We start from the raw sequence: 18,938 nt of genomic DNA on the forward strand, positions 1-18,938 counted from the left end.
GAAACCTTGGCCAACAGGAGCCATCTCTGCTCTTCAAGACTGCTTTGAGCTCACTGACTGGCACATGTTCAGGGAGGCTGCAACCGATGGCGACTCTACTAACTTAGAGGAGTACACAGCATCAGTGACCAGCTACATCAGCAAGTGCATTGACGATGTTACTCTGTCGAAGACCAACGGAATCCCACTGTCAAACACATCTTTCCCTACCCCCCTCTTTCTGCTTTCCGCAGGGACCACTCCCTATGCGACTCCCTTGTCCACTCGTACCCACATCCCTTCCCACCGATCTGCCTCCTAGCACTTATCCTTGTAGGTGAAACAAGTGCTACACCTGCCCTTACACTTCCTCCCCCATCACAATTCAGGGCCGCAGACAGTCCTTCCAGGTGAGGCGACACTGCGCCTGTGAGTCGGCTGGTGTGGTGTACTGCGTCCGGTGCTCCGAGTGTGGCCTTTTATGTATTGGTGAAACCCGACGCAGACTGGGGGACCGTTTCGCTGAACACCTCGGTCGGTCCGCCAGAGAAAGAAGGATCTCCCAGTGGCCACACATTTTAATTACACGTCCCATTCCCATTCTGGTATGTCTATCCATGGCTTCCTCTACTTTCAAAATGAATCTAAACTCAGGTTGGAGGAACAACAACTTATATACCGTCTGGGTTTCCTCCTACCTGATGGCATGAACATTGACTTCTCTAACTTCCGTTAATGCCCCTCCTTCCCCTCTTACCCCATCCCTGACATATTTAGTTGTTTGCCTGTTCTCCATCTCCCTCTACTGCTCTCCCCCCCCCCAACCGGCTTCCCCTTTCTTTCTCCCAAGGCTTGCCGTCCCATGATCCTTTCCCTTATCCAGCTCTGTATCACTTTCGCCAATCACCTTTCCAGCTCTTAGCTTCATCCATCCATTCCCCCGCCCACCACCGGTCTTCTCCTATCATTTCACATTTGCCCCTCCCCCCACTACTACCAAATCCCTTACTATCTTTCCTCTCAGTTAGCCCTGACGTAGGGTCTCGGGCCGAGACGTCCACAGTGCTTCTTCTTACAGATGCTGCCTGGCTTGTTGTGTTCCACCAGCATTTTGTGTGTATTGCAAGACCATCAATATACGCGCTAACCAGAAGCCATGGATGACCGTGGAGCTGCATGCACTGCCGAGGACCAGCAACTCCGCCTTCAGAGCAGGCGACAAGGCAGTCCTAACAACAGCAAGGGCAAAACTGTCCGGAGCCATCGGAGGGGCAAAGGATGCATACTCCCAGCGAACCTACAGCCCCTACCATGAAATCAGCGATGCACAGCACATGTAGAAGGGCATCCAGGACATCACCAATTACAGGACATCAGCTCCTGACTGAGCAGGTGATGCCTTCCTCACAGATGCGCTGAATAACTTCTACGCCCGGTTTGAGGCCGAAAATGACGAGGCGGCGTGGAAGTCCACCCCATCCTACAAATGACCAGGTTCTGTGTCTCACCGTGGTCGATGGGAGAAGAACCCTGTGCAGGGTCAACCCACGGAAGGCTGCTGGACCAGACGACATCTCTAGTGGAGTGCACAGAGGATGTGCAGACCAGCTAGCAGATGTTCTCAGTGATATCTTCAACATCTCCCCGAGCTGTTGCACGTTTCCAACGTGCTTCAAGGCTGCCACCATCGTCCCCGTGCCGAAGAACTCTTCAGTGTCCTGCCTAAATGACTACCGTCCCGTTGCACTGACTTCCATCATCATGAAGTGTATCGAGAGGCTGGTCATGAGGTACATCAAGACCCTGCTGTCCCCCTGACTGGATCCCCTGCAGTTTGCGTACCGCCCCAAACATTCAACAGATGACGCATTTGCCACTACCCTCCACATGGACAAAAAAGAAACGTACGTTCGAATGCTGATCATGAACTTCAGTTCAGCATTCAATAGAATCATCCCTCAGAAACTGATTCGGAAGCTGAGCCTAATGGGCCTGAACACCTCCCTCTGCAAATGGATCCTAGACTTCCTGACAGGGAGACCTCAGTCAGTCCGGATCGGGCGCAGCATCTCCAAAACCATAACACTGAACACGGGGGCTTCCCAGGTCTGCGTGCTCAGTCCAGGGCTGTTCACTCTGCTGACCCACGAGTGTGCTGCAACACACAGCTCGAACCACATCATCAAGTTCGCCGATGAGACGACCGTGGCGGGTCTCATCAGCAAGAACGACTAGTTGCTTACAGAGAGGAGTTGTAGCGGCTAACGGACTGGTGCAGAGCCAACAACCTGTCTCTTCCTGTGAACAAAAGAAAAGAAATGGTTGTTGACTTCTGTTAGGCATGGAGCCGCCACTCCCCGCTGAGCATCGACGGCTCCTCGGTAGAGATCTTAAAGCGCGCCAAATTTCTTGGTGTTCACCTGGCGGAGGATCTCACCTGGTCCCTTCAACACCAGCTCCATAGCAAAGAAAGCCCAGCAGCGTCTCTACTTTCTGCGAAGGCTGAGGAAAGTCCATCTCCCACCCCGATCCTCATCACATTCTACAGGGGTTGTATTGAGAGCATCCTGAGCAGCTGCATCACTGCCTGGTTCGGAAATTGCACCATCTCTTATCGCAAAATCCGGCAGCGGATAGTGAGGTCAGCTGAGAAGATCATCGGGGTCTCTTTGCCCGCCATCACAGACATTTACACTACATGCTGTCTCTAGAAAGGAAACAACATTATGAAGGATCTCATGCACCCCTCATGCAAACCATTCTCCCTCCTGCCGTTTGGGAAAAGGCTCCGAAGCATTCGGGCTCTCACGATCAGACTATGTAACAGTTTCTTCCCCCAATCTATCAGACTCCTCAATGCCAGAGCCTGGACTGACACCTTGCCCTATTGCACTGTTTATTATATATTGCAGTGCCTGCACTGTTTATTGTGCACTTTACGAAGTCCCGTGTAGGTCTGTAGTCAGGTACAGCTTTCTCTGTGTTTTTTTTTCTTTACGTAGTTCTTTGTACTGTGTCATTTAACACCATGTTCCTGAAAAACGTTGTCTCAGTTTTACTATGTACTGTATCAGCAGTTATGGTCGAAAGACAATAAAAGTGATTTGCCTTGACTTGACTTGACTTGAGATACTCTGGGAAAACGCTGAAGCTTATGCAAGGGTATACATTATGTCTTCCTCTGCTAGTAAGAAGCGACAAGCTGCGGAACAGAAGCGTCTGGTGGAACAAAGCTTGCGGCAGCTGAAAATGATTATATTAATAAGGCTTCTGAATTCAAGTTACAGAAGATCACAGCTCTACTCTGTACACTAAACTCGTTGTTTACACAAGCAGCCAAAGGAAAATTGACATATGCTTGCCAAAGATTGTTTGAAAAAGGTGTAAAACCTGGTAGTAATTTAGTCAAGTCAAGTCAAGTCACATTTTATTGTCATTTCGACCATAAATGCAGGTACAGTACAAAGTAAAAATGAGACATTTTTTTTTCCGGACCATGGTTCTACACGAAGCAATACAAAAACTAAACTGAGATACGTTTACTTTGTTTATTTAACTAGAAGGAAAACTGACTCTCAGTCTATTGCATCAATTAGGGATGGGACAGGAGACCTCATTAGTAATTCTAAAATGATTAATGCTGTGCTTAAGAGTTCTTATTCTAAATTGTATCAATCTGAGCAATGTAGTGATGGATAATCTAAGATGGAGTCCTTTTTTTCAGGAATATCGATCTCCCAGGCATTTCTTCTGAACAAGAGTCCCTCCACAATGCTCCATTATCATTACATGAGATACAGGAAGCTATGGGACAGCTCCTAAGTTGAAAGACCCCTGGTCCTGATGGATTCAATCGTGATTTCTATAAAGAGTTCACAGGATTATTACCATAGCCTATGCTAAACATGTTCAATCATGCATTTAATTGTTGTCTCCTCCCATTATCATTGAGAGAGGCTAATATCTCCAGAATTCTTAAAAAAACGAAGGAGCTAGGAAAACTGTGCCTCCGACAGGCCTATTTCATTGTTAAATGTTGATTTAAAATCTTATCTAAAAATGTTACAGTTAATAACTGTGTTACATTTTATCATAAAAGAGGATCAAATGGGTTTTGTAAAAGGCGTAGATCATCTAAAAATATCAGAAAATTACTTAATTTGATTCAGGCATGACAGCAACAGGCAGTGGACAGCTTGGTGGTTTCCTTAGATGCAGAAAAGGCCTTTGATCGTGTCGAATGGCCCGCACCGTTTGTTTCAATTTAGAACGATTTGTTTTGGGAAATAATTGTATTAATTTGGTGCAGGTTCTTTACTGTGTTTCTTACTAATGATATTAGGTCGGACATCTTTAGTATTCTGAGGGGCAGCCGGCAGGGCAGCACTTTATCACCACTACTTTTCACACTAGTGATCGAGCCAGTGGCTGACGCCATATCTGCTGCAGACATGGGACTAAAGTCACATAAAATTACATTGTATGCGGATGACCTTAATTTTCTTATCAAACCCTGCAATGTTAGTGAACCACGTAACAAAATGTATCAAACCATTTAGCGCCTTTTCAGTTTATAAAATCAGCTTTACTAAATCAGTGGCTATGCCTCCAGGGAATCTGCAGCAGGTACCTGACACTCAGGGTGTTTTCCCCTTTAAATAGTTGCAGACTGGTTTTGTTTACTTAGGCATATCCGTCACACCTACGTTTGATCAATTGTTCAAAGCTAACATTACATAGTTATTTGATAAAATGAAACAGGAGAGATGGAGCACTATTCCCATTTCTTGGCTTGGTCGAATATCCTTGCTCAAAATGAACATTCTTCCTCGTCTGCTCTACCCAATACGAATTATTCCACTCGTTTTACCCAACAATCATTTAAAACATAACGAGCTGGTTTGGGTTTTTTTTTTTTCATTTGGAAAAGCTGTATTAAAATGTCTAAGTTACAGCTTCCCAATAGTCTAGGGGTCTGGATTTTCCAGATATCAAATAAAAATATCAATTAATTTCCTTTTTATCTTATGTGGTTGACAGAGTTTGCAATAATTCTTCCTTGATTTCGCTGGACATTGAAGCCTATCAAGCAAAATGCCTCTTATTTTTTTGCTTTTCTTCGATGAGATGAAATTAGTTTAGGAATATTATCGCAATCCAATAATAGTTAACAAAATCAGGGCTTGGAGGGCGGTGCGACAAATTAGGGGCGAAATTTTGGCTGCGCTGCTCTCAATCCGTCGCCCCGCCCCCCAAGCCTTGATTGTATCGACTATTATTGGATTGCGATAATATTCCTTGAATAATTTCAAGAAGAAAACAAGAACTTTTGAATTTCCTGTCCTTTTGTGCAAATAAGAACAATTTACATTCTTTGATATTCGGTAAGGCCCCTGGACTTCCTGGTTGGAGTAAATTAATCAAGGAATACATTCCTTTGGACTTTCTAACATATATGATACACTCAAAAACAAAAAGTGTTCATAAAACATTGCAACCTTTTCTACAATATATAGATGTAAACTTGTCTGCTATACCAATAAGGGCTTTTGTAAACGATGTGGTGGTAATGTTTATATTTTGATGGAAATGTTCTGAAAGCTGATCTCTGTGAGGGGAAGAAATGTTAATGTACTTGGAAACGGATAGTCTTGTTATGCTGAGCAAAAAAAAAAACATGATCCCAAACAGTTGCAGGATATATGTCGGCTTTTTCGATTATCTCTCCGCGTAATAATTCTGAATTTTCCAGTACATGCCTTGCCTTACAAGGCGCGAAATGAAAGACTGTGTGGCGCGCCACTCCTCACACAGACAGTAGGTGGCCGTTGACAGTTTTTCTTTATAGTCCTGCTGGGTGCCTACGCACCTTCGGCCATGATTAACTTAAGTGCATCGGCGGCGGGGGGGGGGTTGTGGGGGCGGTGCGGGTATAGTTGCAGACAACCCGACCCGAGAGAGGAAGTACTGGGCTACGTGTTACCAGAAGCAAGGTAAGTAGCAGTGTCAGTTCATAGTATATACAACAAAGGGGATCGACAACTATATGAAATTGGCTGACAAAGCGAAAGCAAAGGTATTGACTTTCTCCGGTTCTCCACCTCTGGATCATTCTTTTTCTCTCTGCTGTTCCTGAGTCCCCGGCGAACTCTGTTTGCCGCGATAATATGACTGACTGTTAAAGCATTAAAAAATAGAATCAAACCGATCAGCAATAAAGCTGTAGTGATAGCCATTAAATGTTCTTTATTTGATAAGTCATTCAATCCTGGAAACATTTTAGCAATCACTTTTGAACGCTCTCCTGTTTCATCCCATCCTTCCAAAGGTAAGTGGCTCTTTCCTTAAAAATATTATGGTTATAGATTGGGTAAAAGCACCAAACCTCAGTGGAAGAAATGCCTGCTTGCATTTACACACGGCAACTGCATAATATCAATAGAATGGCTATTACACTTATTCTACCTCACTTTAACCTTCACGGATTTTCCATGTTCTCGGCAGATTGTTGAAGTTCTCAACGAGAAACTCCACTCGAGTTCCAGGCACCGATAATCTGTGATACGTAATAGAACTAAACCGATGGAAGAAAAGTCATACCAGCGTCACGTGGGTGGTTGGCATTTTTCAATGCAGTCTCTGCTCACGTGAAGCTCTCATTAGCGAGCCTTCATTTGTTGGCACATCTGCCCGAGTTACGTGAGTTAATTTGGTGAACCAACCGGCCATGACAAGTTGCTAGCGTTCTCTCACAAGGCTGCATGAATATATGGTTAAGTTCTCGGAAATCAGAATGATATCGACATTTATTTGAACATATATTTGAACTCCCAACAGACTTTACAACCGGTCTTGCGTTTTATCTACAGACGCGGCCACTAAATGTGAACATATATTTGAGTCCATCTTTCAATTGCTTCCTGAATTTCCTCTGCGACAGAGTGTAGATACACGTGTTGGTGCAGGTACAAAGATACCTCAACATCATCCCAAACTGTTGCAGGATGTATGTCGGGGTATTTAAATATCTATTTGTGTAAGAGTAATTCTGAACTTGCCAGTTCATAGTATGTACAATATAGGGGATCCACAACAATATGAAATTGGCTGACAGAGCGAACAACAAAAATATTGACTTTCTCCGGTTCTCCATCTCTGGATCATTCTTTTTCTCTTTGCTGTTTCTGAGCCCCCGGCGAACCTTGTTTGCCGCAATAATGTGACTGACTGTTAAAGCATTAAAAAGTAGAATCAAACCGATCGGCAGTAAAGGTGTAGTGATAGTGTTAAACAACTGGAATGCTTTCCACGCTGGCAAAGTAAAGTAATCCGTTGTCAAAATGCATCGCCAAGGTATGTTTTCAATGATAACGTAAGGTTCTACCGCAAAGTAGAATGGAACACTTTTCACACAACATCCTATACATACAATTCCTATTACAATAGTCGCTGTCCTCTCGGTGCAGTATCGTTCCCGCAACTTCTGACTGCAGATTGCAACGCAGCGATCGAACGTGAAAGCCACCGTGAGCCAAACAGAACAGCCCACGGTTGCGAGCCTCAGGACTAGTGTCACGGCGCAAATCGCTGTCATGTGCAAAGCAAGGGCATAACTATAAATATTATTGATCTCATCGAGAACAACAGCAATAATAACACCCAGTAAATCAGCTGCTGCCATTCCCACCAGGTAACGGGAGATGCATTTAAAGAGTCCGCAGTTTCGCAGAGACAGGATCACAATCGCCACTAAATTAACTGCAAAGAAGCAAAAATAAAATTTTAGGCTTATCGATGCACTCATCTAGACAGCCCATCATTATATCTGTGAATGCTGAAGATTTTATATATTGCGGGAATAAAATGGACTCACGGAGACTGCTTCTTCGGAGATAACATTTTTGAGTGAAAGATCGGCAGAGCTAAATGAATGTTTCAATGTACAGGTGGCAAATAAACGTGAATCATGTACGTTGCGAGGAAACGCAACTTAAAGGCTCTTATTCTCTCGTGCTGTGAGATGAATGTAAAAATTAAAATAATTCTCATCTTACTTGATCGTATCTAAATTAAAACTGTTCAAGGAAGAACAACACGCTAAAATTGAAAAAGCTTCGCTGGGTACTATGGTAAATTCAAATACATTTCGACAAATAAGTACAGAAAAAAAAAACTCTTTGGAAAGGACAGTTTGTTGCCGAAAAACCGAGGAGCTCTCAGGGAGAGCTGCAGCGATACTAAAGATCTTGCTTTCATTTTAGCAAACGTTTGAATTTCTACATTGATGCAGAAAAACAATACGTGATGGAGGGCCAAGTAAGGTAAAATGCTACAACACTATCAACATTAGCAGTCAACCAATCTTTATATCGAGAAAAATGTTCGGAAATTCTACCGGAGTAAGAATTCCAGAGAAAATTGTAAGAAAAAAATAAAATATATACTTAAACCTGAACAGTCTTAAAACACTCATCAGATGATGCACCATCTGTAACAAATGCTGCAAGAACAATCACACACATACAGTAGTAGCCAATTCCAGGAACATACCAGTGATACCAATCGCTGCTAGTACAGGATAGTAAATACACGCGATGTAGTAAATCGCTGGATATCCCATTTTCAGTGTAAATTGGTGATCAGTTGAAAATAGTCCAACTGCCGATATGTACTGCTGATTTGCAAGCTCTTATACAGGAGAGGAATGTGCATTCTGACAATTAATTATACCACGTGGTCAGTCACATCAGTGACAGCCGATTAAACAAACAATTTAGGTCGGTTTTCATTTATATCACTTGCGTCATCATGCAATTAAAGTCTCCCCCTTGAACAAAATCACAAAATCACAATATTTTATAAAAATAAAAATAATCTTGCACCCAAAAGCAAGATACAGACACTGAACTACCTGGAACAGGACTAGGCGTGAGAAGGAAGTAAGGAGTGTGGGGAAGAAAGGACAGTGGACATGACACCGGTCCCGGACGAGACAAGGACTCCGGCCCTGTGATAGGACATGACTAGAATAGGGAACCAGGACATGGAACTGGGAACTAGCAGCCTGAGCTTGGACTCCGAGCCAGAGACTGAAGAAGGACCCAGAACCTGGGTCTTGACTCAGGATCGGAGCCCCGAACTAGGCGAGGACATGTCGAGGTTACAGGACTGGACGTGAGACTCGTGGACAGGACAAGGGAATCCCAGCACCGGGCTGGGCAAGGTACTTTAGGCTGGGCGAGACGTGGCTACAGGACGAGAAGAAGCAACAGGGCTGAACGTGAGTATCCTGGACAACAAGGGAACCCCAGCACAGGACGAGGGAACCCCAGCACTGGGCTGGGCAAGGAGCTCCTGGGCTGGGCGAGTCACATGACAAGATGAGAACATGACAAGATGAGCCATGGCTAGGACAGGACAAGGACATTGGACTTGACACACCTGTACAGGACTAGTGAAAGCTGGCACTGGACGAGGGAATCCCAGCACCGGGCTGTGCAAGGTACTCTTGTGATGGGCGAGGCACATGGACAAGACGGAAACACAGAGCCTTGCCCGAGGAAGGACAGAAATGCAGAACACAGAGCCGACGGAGAGACAGAGACATGAAACACTGAGCTGGGACCCGTCCATGTGTGCAGGACGTAGGTCCGGGACACATTACACAGAACGCTGAACAGGACGAGACAGTTCACAACGCTAGGTAGCGGCAAAACGGCCGGACATACAAACGTAACAAGCTGAGGCAGACTGTTCCAAATAGGGCGTGGCTCCAGACACAGGCAAGGCGAGGTGAGGCTCCAGGTAAAAGCAAGGCGAGGCAAGTCTGCAGGTAGAGGAAAGGCGAGGCTATGAGAGGATCCATGCAGAGCAGGGCGAGGCAAGGCAGTGCGAGGCAAGGAAAGGCTCGAGGAAGGAATGTGAAGGGAAGGGATACAGAGAAGGGGTTTGGACAGGATCAATCCAGCAGTCAGAGTCTGAATCCTGAAGCAATGTATGAGGCCAGCCCTAACAAGATTCAGCGGCCTCAACACAAACTGGGGAAACCCGGAAAACCTGGAATAAGGAACTGGACTGGACCATGAAACGGAATGCGACTGTCATGGACCAGAACATGACATTTAGTTTGATTGTTCAATTCAATAATCTATTCCCGGAAAGGGAATGTTCACATCTCCTTCTTGCTTTCAGATTGGTTTGGTGTAACAATAGTGGTGAATATGGGTGAGAACTTATTTTGTAAACTATTAGATTAGTTCCGTACCTCGAAGGTAAACTTAACATCTAAACTGATATGGGAGCAGCGAGATCATCTATTATTTATGTAAGAGGTCTGTTTCATGAGGCAATCTTTAAACATGGAGAGATTAAATATCATTTTTTGCACAGAAATGCATTGTTCAACACGAAGTAGTTGCAATATATATCCATTTCACCCCTCTCCACTGATATTTTGTGCCATTTCTTGTAGGTGTAGTATTTCCATACATTTTTGACTGCATTCTTTTTTTTCATTCTTGCAATTTTTACCAAGCTCAGGGTGTCTCCCGTGGGAAGGCAAATAACGTCTCAGAATGAGCTTTATCCTCACTTCTCTTCGGTTACTCATGTACACAAATGACAGTATCTTACAGCTAGTAAGGACACCGCCCAGCTCACCTTTGGCCTCTGGAAGGAAACTGGTGCTGCCAGTTTCTATTTACACAAGCCAAGACTTGGCCTCTGGGCCTGATTTCTGTGATCTTCAATTTCTATAGCGTAACCGTTAATAAGCAAGGTTCTCAGACTGTCAGACTGAGTCCACGAACACTTTTTGGAAACTGTAGCCTGTATCTGATTTTATGAATTTCAAAACGAGATGAGGAAACCCTGGTGGTTCCCTGTGGCAGGGAAGAGTAAAGTCAGGCAGTGTGATAATGACAGTTTACTCACTAGTTAGTGGAGACAGGCAGGAGATACTGTGGCCAGAATAGAGACACAAGGATGTTGTGTTGCCTCACGGCATTAGCGTCCAGGGAGTATAGGTGCAGCTGCAGGATATCTTCAAGGGGAAGAGTGAAAATCTAGAGGTCCTGGTGCAATTTTGCACCAATTGCATTGTCACAAAATGAGATGAGATTCTACATATTGAGTGTATAGCGTTAGGAAAGAGACCTCTTTCCTTCTGTCACCCATGTAGACTTCCGACTGTATTTTGTGGCCAATGAACACACCACGCAACTTGCCTTTGGTCACTTAAGGGAAACCGGTACAATCAGAAACAAGGTATGGTTCCAGTTCCACTCAGAGCTCCACTCCAGACACAGGACAGGCACAATGGCAGTAACGAAATTTGTGAGTATAATCACGTTTCCAGTCAAATTTCCCGCCCAGCTACAGTTTGACAACTCGACTCGTCATGGGATCGCTGAGGGTAGCTCCCGGAATCAGGCACTGGCTCTAGCTGCTCCTCATCCTGGATCAAACTCAGTCATTGCAGGACATTTCTGAATTATTCCCAGTGCCATGGGCTTGTGCATATAGGAATAGGATGATAGCACAAATGAATGAGTGACAGAGGAGATCGTGCAGGGGTAGAGTTTCAAGCTTGAATCACTGGAACCTTTTTCTGGGGAAGTGGTGACCTTTCAAAAAGGGACGTGCTGCACCTGAACTAGAGGGGAAGTGATATGGTGGCCAGGATGTTTGCTAATGCTATTCAGGAGTGTTTAAACAGGTATTGCAGAGGGCGGGGAATCGGAACACCAGGGCAGTCAGTGAAGGACTAGACACGAAGGTAATCATCAGTGAAATTATGGAACGTCAAAATTAAATTAACAGGTATAATGAGACATAGTTTGAATGGTGTGTATTTGAATGTCAGGAATATTATTGGTAAAGGTGATCAACACAGAACATGGATCAGTACATGGAACTGTAATGTTGTGTCCATTACACAGACTTAGTTGAGAAATGGGCAGGGACACGTGATTAATCTTCCAGGTTTTTTAAGTTTTTGAAAAGCTAGAGAAAGTGGTAAAAAAAAGGTGTGAGTTTGACTACTAATCAGGCACAATTTGACAGCAACAGAAAGGGGAGACAAAGTGCAGGGCAAAAACCTGAATGTCCATAGAAGTAAAGAATTTAGTCATGAATAAAAAGTAAAAGTACCTCAAGTTTTGGAAGTTATCAAATGGAGTAGTTGAATGTTATACAGAATCATGAAAAGAACCTAAAATTGGAGTTTACAACAGCCAAGAGAGGCCATGAAAACTCCTTGACAAGTAGAATTAAAGTGAATCCCAAGGCAGTCTATACATGTATCAAGACAGAAGGATAACTGGGGAGAGGGTAGGATCACTCAAGGATAAAGAGGGAAAAATTTGCTTGCATCCGGAGAATATGAGATGAAATACATAACAAGTACTTTGCTTCAGTCTTTATCAAAGGGAAAAGATGTGGACTAGTCGACAGTGTTGCATGTAAAAATTTGTTAGGGTGTTTGGTGGTCAAAGAGGAAAAAATATTGGTTCTCCTGATTAGTATTAAGGTTCGTAACATCTTTGGGCCTGATATTGTTTCTGCCATGACAGGACCAGGTGAAGTAGCGGCTGAGAGAATCCGAAATCCAGTACTTCATGTCGCACCCAACAGCGCCGAAGATCACCTACAACGGAAACAACAAGATATTTGATTCTCCTGACAAAGCTAAAATGTTTGTGGACACGTTGGGCTAAATAATGCATATATTGTGTAGCCATGGTCATGGACGATAACATGTTTGATGGTCGCTTTATTTCACTTTTTCATTACTCGACGGCAAGATATCTTATAGGATGAGTAACATACTTGTTTTTATTAATACAGTTTCATTCTTTGTTTCAATTAGCGGTTCTGCTCCAGCCTGAAGGAGTTTAACGATGGTGTAAGTTATTTCACTCAGCGCTGGTGTGTGTGTGTGTGTGTGTGTGTGTGTGTGTGTGTGTGTGTGTGTGTGTGTGTGTGTGTGTGTGTGTGTGTGTGTGTGTGTGTGTGTGTGTGTGTGTGTGTGTGTGTGTGTGTGTGTGTGTGTGTGTGTGTGTGTGTGTGTGTGTGTGTGTGTGTGTGTGTGTGTGTGTGTGTGTGTGCGTGCGTGTGTGTTTTGTTTCACTTATTGCTGCACAGATGATCTTAAGTCGGCTTTCTTACACTCCAGAGTTGAATGATCGTTATAAAAGGTTATGGCTAGTAATATATTAAAATAGTGAATTTAGAACATTAAGCGGAGTCATTCACCAATCAAGAGAAAGAAAATCCTACTAAACCTGGAAAAGGAGAGGGTGTACATAGCCTTTTTGCAGGAGGCACATTTAAATCAAAAAGAATATCTAAAACTGCAGCACAGTGGATTTGATCAAGTCTATTTTTCATTCTTTAATACCAGAAGTAGTGTGGTGGTCATTTTAATTAGGAAGAACTTGACTTTTAAGTTATTAGACTGCATTAAGCATAAATATGGGTTATCTGTCACTGTGAAGGCTTCAACATATAGAGAGTAAAAAGGTATTCTTAATGTTTACTTCTCTCCAGCACATCCTGCGAATTCCTAATGGATGATTTTACAAGCTTACAAGCTTTTCAAGACAAAATAATACTGTAGGTGGGGATTTTAATTGCTTCCTGGTCCCATTGATGGACACAGTGCCTCGTGGTCACCCACTGCTCTCCTCACAGTCTAAATAAATCATGGGCTAATGGGGAGAACGAGGATTTGTGGGTATCTGGAGGTTGTTACATCACTCAGACTAAAATTTCAAATTTTTTTCTGAACCACACTATTGTTACACCAGAATTGACATTTTCTTCTAACCCCCAAAATGCTCCTGGATTTAGTTTTACTCTGCACAATTGGAAATAAAAGATTTTTCTGACCATGCAGCATCATATTTCAATATTAAGCTCAACGATAATGCAGCACTATCTAGACATTGGAGGCTGAATCATTTTATTCTAAAAGATAATAAGTAGATAGACTACTTTACCTCCGAATTCAAATCTTTCCTATCTATTCATTCCAAATCTGGTAAAAGAATGAGGCTGCGCGGCACGACAGCAGTGGCCTTTCAGACATAGTGTTACTTGAATTCAATTTTCTAATTTAAGTTTGATATACAATTTTCTATTAGGACGCATAAATAACAGAGCGGCTATCTACCATCGCCAGATACTACAACAATACAGAGATCGCCCAAAAACATAACTTCACTGAGATCGGCTGGCTGAATTACACGACCTCGGCCTGCTGAGGGAACGGTCCTACAATCCTCGGAATTGCCTGATGCTGATAGCCGGAGATAGAGACGTCGAAAGCGATGTGCGAGGAAGCAGAAGCGTGCCAGGTTAAAAGCAAACCCTAGCCGGCCGGCTCTTCCGTCCATTCTGCTCTCAAATGCCCGCTCCAAAATGGACTACATCCGAATCCAACGAAATGCTCGGCGGGAGTGCAGAGTTTGCTCCGCGTAAGTCTTCGCAGAGACGTGGCTCACTGATGGGATTTCGGACGTTGCCATTCAGCTGGACGGGCTCGCCTTGTTTCGTGCGGACAGGGATGCAGCTCTCTGCGGTAAGACTCGCGGTGGTGGTGTGTGTATTTACATCAACACGGAATGGTGTAAGAACTCTGAGCTGCTTTCCAGACACTGCTCATCGCTAGTGCTTTCTGTGGCTGTTAGATGCAGACCATTTTATTTGCCACTGTAAGTCACCTCATTTCTTATATTACGTGTCTACATTCCCCACAACGCTAATGCTAAGGAGGCGCTCTGTGAACTGTACGGCGCTATTAGCGAAATGCAGAACGCACACCCTGATGAACTGTTTATTGTCGCCGGTGATTCTAACCACGGGAAACTTAAGTAGGTACACCGCAAATTCCATCAGTATGTGGACTTTGCAATGAGGGGGGAGAACGCGTTTGGACCCTGATTTCACCTGAGAGTCGGCTGGTGTGCCCGGTGTGGCCTGTTATATATTGGCGAGACCCGACGCAAACTGGGAGACCATTTCGCGGAACACCTACGCTCGGTCCGCCAGAAAAAGCAGGATCTCCCAGTGGCCACACGTTTTAATACCTCGTCCCATTCCAATTCTGATACGTCTATCCATGGCCTGCTCTATTGTCAAAATGAATCCAAACTCAGGTTGGAGGAACAACACCTTATATACCGGCTGGGTAGCCTCCAACCTGATGGCATGAACATTGACTTCTCTAACTTCCGTTAATGCCCCTCCTCCACTTCTTACCCCATCCCTGACATATTTAGTTGTTTGCCTGTTCTCCATCTCCCTCTGGTAGTCCCCCCCACATCCTTTCTTTCTCCTGAGGCCTCCTGTCCCATGATCCTTTCCCTTCTCCAGCTCTGTATCACTTTTGCCAATCACCATTCCAGCTCTTAGCTTCATCCCACCCCCTCCGGTCTTCTCCTATCACTTCACATTTCCCCTACCCCCCCCCACTACTTTTAAATCTCTTACTATCTTTCCTTTCAGTTAGCCCTGACGAAGGGTCTCGACCCGAAACGCCGACAGCACTTCTCCCTATAGATGCTGCCTAGCCTGTTGTGTTATACTAGCATTTTGTGTGTGTTGTTTGGACCTTGTTTACACAAACATCCCCGAAGCGTACCTGTCAGAGCCCCGCTCCCACCTCGCATACTCAGACAAGATTTCTGTTATGCTAATCCCAGCCTACAGACCGCTCGTCAGGCGCTCCAGATCAGTTAAGAAGCAGGTGAAACCTTGGCCAACAGCAGCCATCTTTGCTCTTCAAGACTGCTTTGAGCACACTGACTGGTACATGTTCAGGGAGGCTGCAACCGATGGCGACTCTACTAACTTAGAGGAGTACACAGCATCAGTCACCAGCTACATCAGCAAGTGCATTGACGATGTTACTCTGTCGAAGACCAACGGAATCCCACTGTCAAGTACATCTTTCCCTACCCCCCTCTTTCTCCTTTCCGCAGGGACCACTCCCTATGCGACTCACTTGTCCAGTCGTACCCATATCCCTTCCCACCGATCTGCCTCCTAACACTTATCCTTGTAAGTGGAACAAGTGCTACACCTGCTCCCCCATCACCATTCAGGGCCCCAGACAGTCCTTCCAGGTGAGGCGACACTGCGACTGTGAGTCGGCTGGTGTGGTGTACTGCGTCCGGTGCTCCGAGTGTGGCCTTTTATATATTGGTGAGACCCGACGCAGACTGGGGGACCGTTTCGCTTAACACCTCGGTCGGTCCGCCAGAGAAAGAAGGATCTCCCAGTGGCCACACATTTTAATTACACGTCCCATTCCCATTCTGGTATGTCTATCCATGGCCTCATCTACTTTCAAAATGAATCTAAACTCAGGTTGGAGGAACAACAACTTATATACCGTCTGGGTGGCCTCCTAAGTGATGGCATGAACATTGACTTCTCTAACTTCCGTTAATGCCCCTCCTTCCCCTCTTACCCCATCCCTGACATATTTAGTTGTTTGCCTGTTCTCCATCTCCCTCTACTGCTCCCCCCCCCCATCGGCTTCCCCTTTCTTTCTCCCAAGGCCTGCCGTCCCATGATCCTTTCCCTTATCCAGCTCTGTATCACTTTCGCCAATCACCTTTCCAGATCTTACCTTCATCCATCCATCCCCCCGCCCACCACCGGTCTTCTCCTATCATTTCACATTTGCCCCTCCCCCCACTACTTTCAAATCCCTTACTATCTTTCCTCTCAGTTAGCCCTGACGAAGGGTCCCGGGCCGAGACGTCCACAGTGCTTCTTCTTATAGATGCTGCCTAGCCTGTTGTGTTCCACCAGCATTTTGTGTGTATTGCAAGACCATTAATATACGCGCTAACCAGAAGCCATGGATGACCGTGGAGCTGCATGCACTGCCGAGGACCAGCAACTCCGCCTTCAGAACAGGCGACAAGGCAGTCCTAACAACAGCAAGGCAAAACTGTCCGGAGGCAGCGGAGGGGCAAAGGATGCGTACGCCCAGCGAACCAACAGCCCCTACCAGTACATCAGCGATGCAAAGCGAATGTGGAAAGTCATCCAGAACATCAGCTCCTGACTGTGCAGGTAATGCCTTCCTCACAGATGCGCTGAATAAAGTCTACGCCCGGTTTGAGGCGGAAAATGACGTGGCGGCGTGCAAGTCCACCCCTCCTACAAATGACCAGGTTCTGTGTCTCACCATGGTCGATGTGAGAAGAACCCTGTGCAGGGTCAACCCACGGAAGGCTGCTGGAACAGACGACATCTCTAGTGGAGTGCACAGAGGATGTGCAGACCAGCTAGCAGATGTTCAGAGTGATATCTTCAACATCTCCCTGCACAGTGTCACGTTTCCAACGTGCTTCAAGGCCGACACAATCGTCTCCGTGCCGAATAACTCTTCAGTGTCCGGCCTAAATGACTACCGTCCCGTTGCACTGACTTCCATCATCATGAAGTGTATCGAGAGGCTGGTCATGAGGTACATCAAGACCCTGCTGCCCCTCTCACTGGATCCCCTGCAGTTTGCGTACCACCACAAACATTCAACAGATGACGCATTTGGCACTACCCTCCACATGGACAAAAAAGAAACGAACGTTCGAATGCTGATCATGAACTTCAGTTCTGCATTCAATACAATAATCCCTCAGAAACTGATTCGGAAGCTGAGCCTAATGGGCCTGAACACCTCCCTCTGCAAATGGATCCTAGACTTCCTGACAGGGAGACCTCAGTCAGTCCGGATCGGGCGCAGCATAACACTGAACACGGGGGCTTCCCAGGTCTGCGTGCTCAGTCCACTGCTGTTCACTCTGCTGACCCACGAGTGTGCTGCAACACACAGCTCGAACCACATCATCAAGTTCGCCGATGAGACGACCGTGGTGGGTCTCATCAGCAAGAACGACTAGTTGCTTACAGAGAGGAGTTGTAGCGGCTAACGGACTGGTGCAGAGCCAACAACCTGTCTCTTCCTGTGAACAAAAGAAAAGAAATGGTTGTTGACGTCAGTTAGGAATGGAGCCGCCACTCCCCGCTGAGCATCGACGGCTCCTCGGCAGAGATCTTAAAGCGCGTCAAATTTCTTGGTGTTCACCTGGCGGAGAATCTCACCTGGTCCTTCAACACCAGCTCCATAGCAAAGAAAGCCCAGCAGCGTCTCTACTTTCTGCGAAGGCTGAGGAAAGTCCATCTCCCACCCCGATCCTCATCACATTCTACAGGGGTTGTATTGAGAGCATACTGAGCAGCGGCATCACTGCCTGGTTCGGAAATTGCACCATCTCTTATCGCAAAATCCGGCAGCGGATAGTGAGGTCAGCTGAGAAGATCATCGGGGTCTCTTTACCCGCCATCACAGACATTTACACTACATGCTGTCTCTAGAAAGGAAACAACATTATGATGGATCTCATGCATCCCTCATGCAAACCATTCTCCCTCCTGCCGTTTGGGAAAAGGCTCCGAAGCATTCGGGCTCTCACGATCAGACTATGTAACAGTTTCTTCCCCCAATCTATCAGACTCCTCAATGCCAAAGCCTGGACTGACACCTTGCCCTATTGCCCTGTTTATTATATATTGCAGTGCCTGCACTGTTTATTGTGCACTTTACGCAGTCCCGTGTAGGTCTGTAGTCAGGTACAGCTTTCTCTGTGTTTTTTTTTTCTTTACGTAGTTCAGTCTAGTTCTTTGTACTGTGTCATTTAACACCATGGTCCTGAAAAACGTTGTCTCAGTTTTACTATGTACTGTATCAGCAGTTATGGTCGAACTGACAATAAAAGTGATTTGCCTTGACTTGACTTGAGATACTCTGGGAAAACGCTGAAGCTTATGCAAGGGTATACATTATCTCTTCCTCTGCTAGTAAGAAGCGACAAGCTGCGGAACAGAAGCGTCTGGTGGAACAAAGCTTGCGGCAGCTGAAAATGATTATATTAATAAGACTT

The sequence above is a fragment of the Hemitrygon akajei genome, chromosome 1 (genome assembly GCF_048418815.1).
Source record: "Hemitrygon akajei chromosome 1, sHemAka1.3, whole genome shotgun sequence".
In the NCBI taxonomy this organism is placed as follows: domain Eukaryota; kingdom Metazoa; phylum Chordata; class Chondrichthyes; order Myliobatiformes; family Dasyatidae; genus Hemitrygon; species Hemitrygon akajei.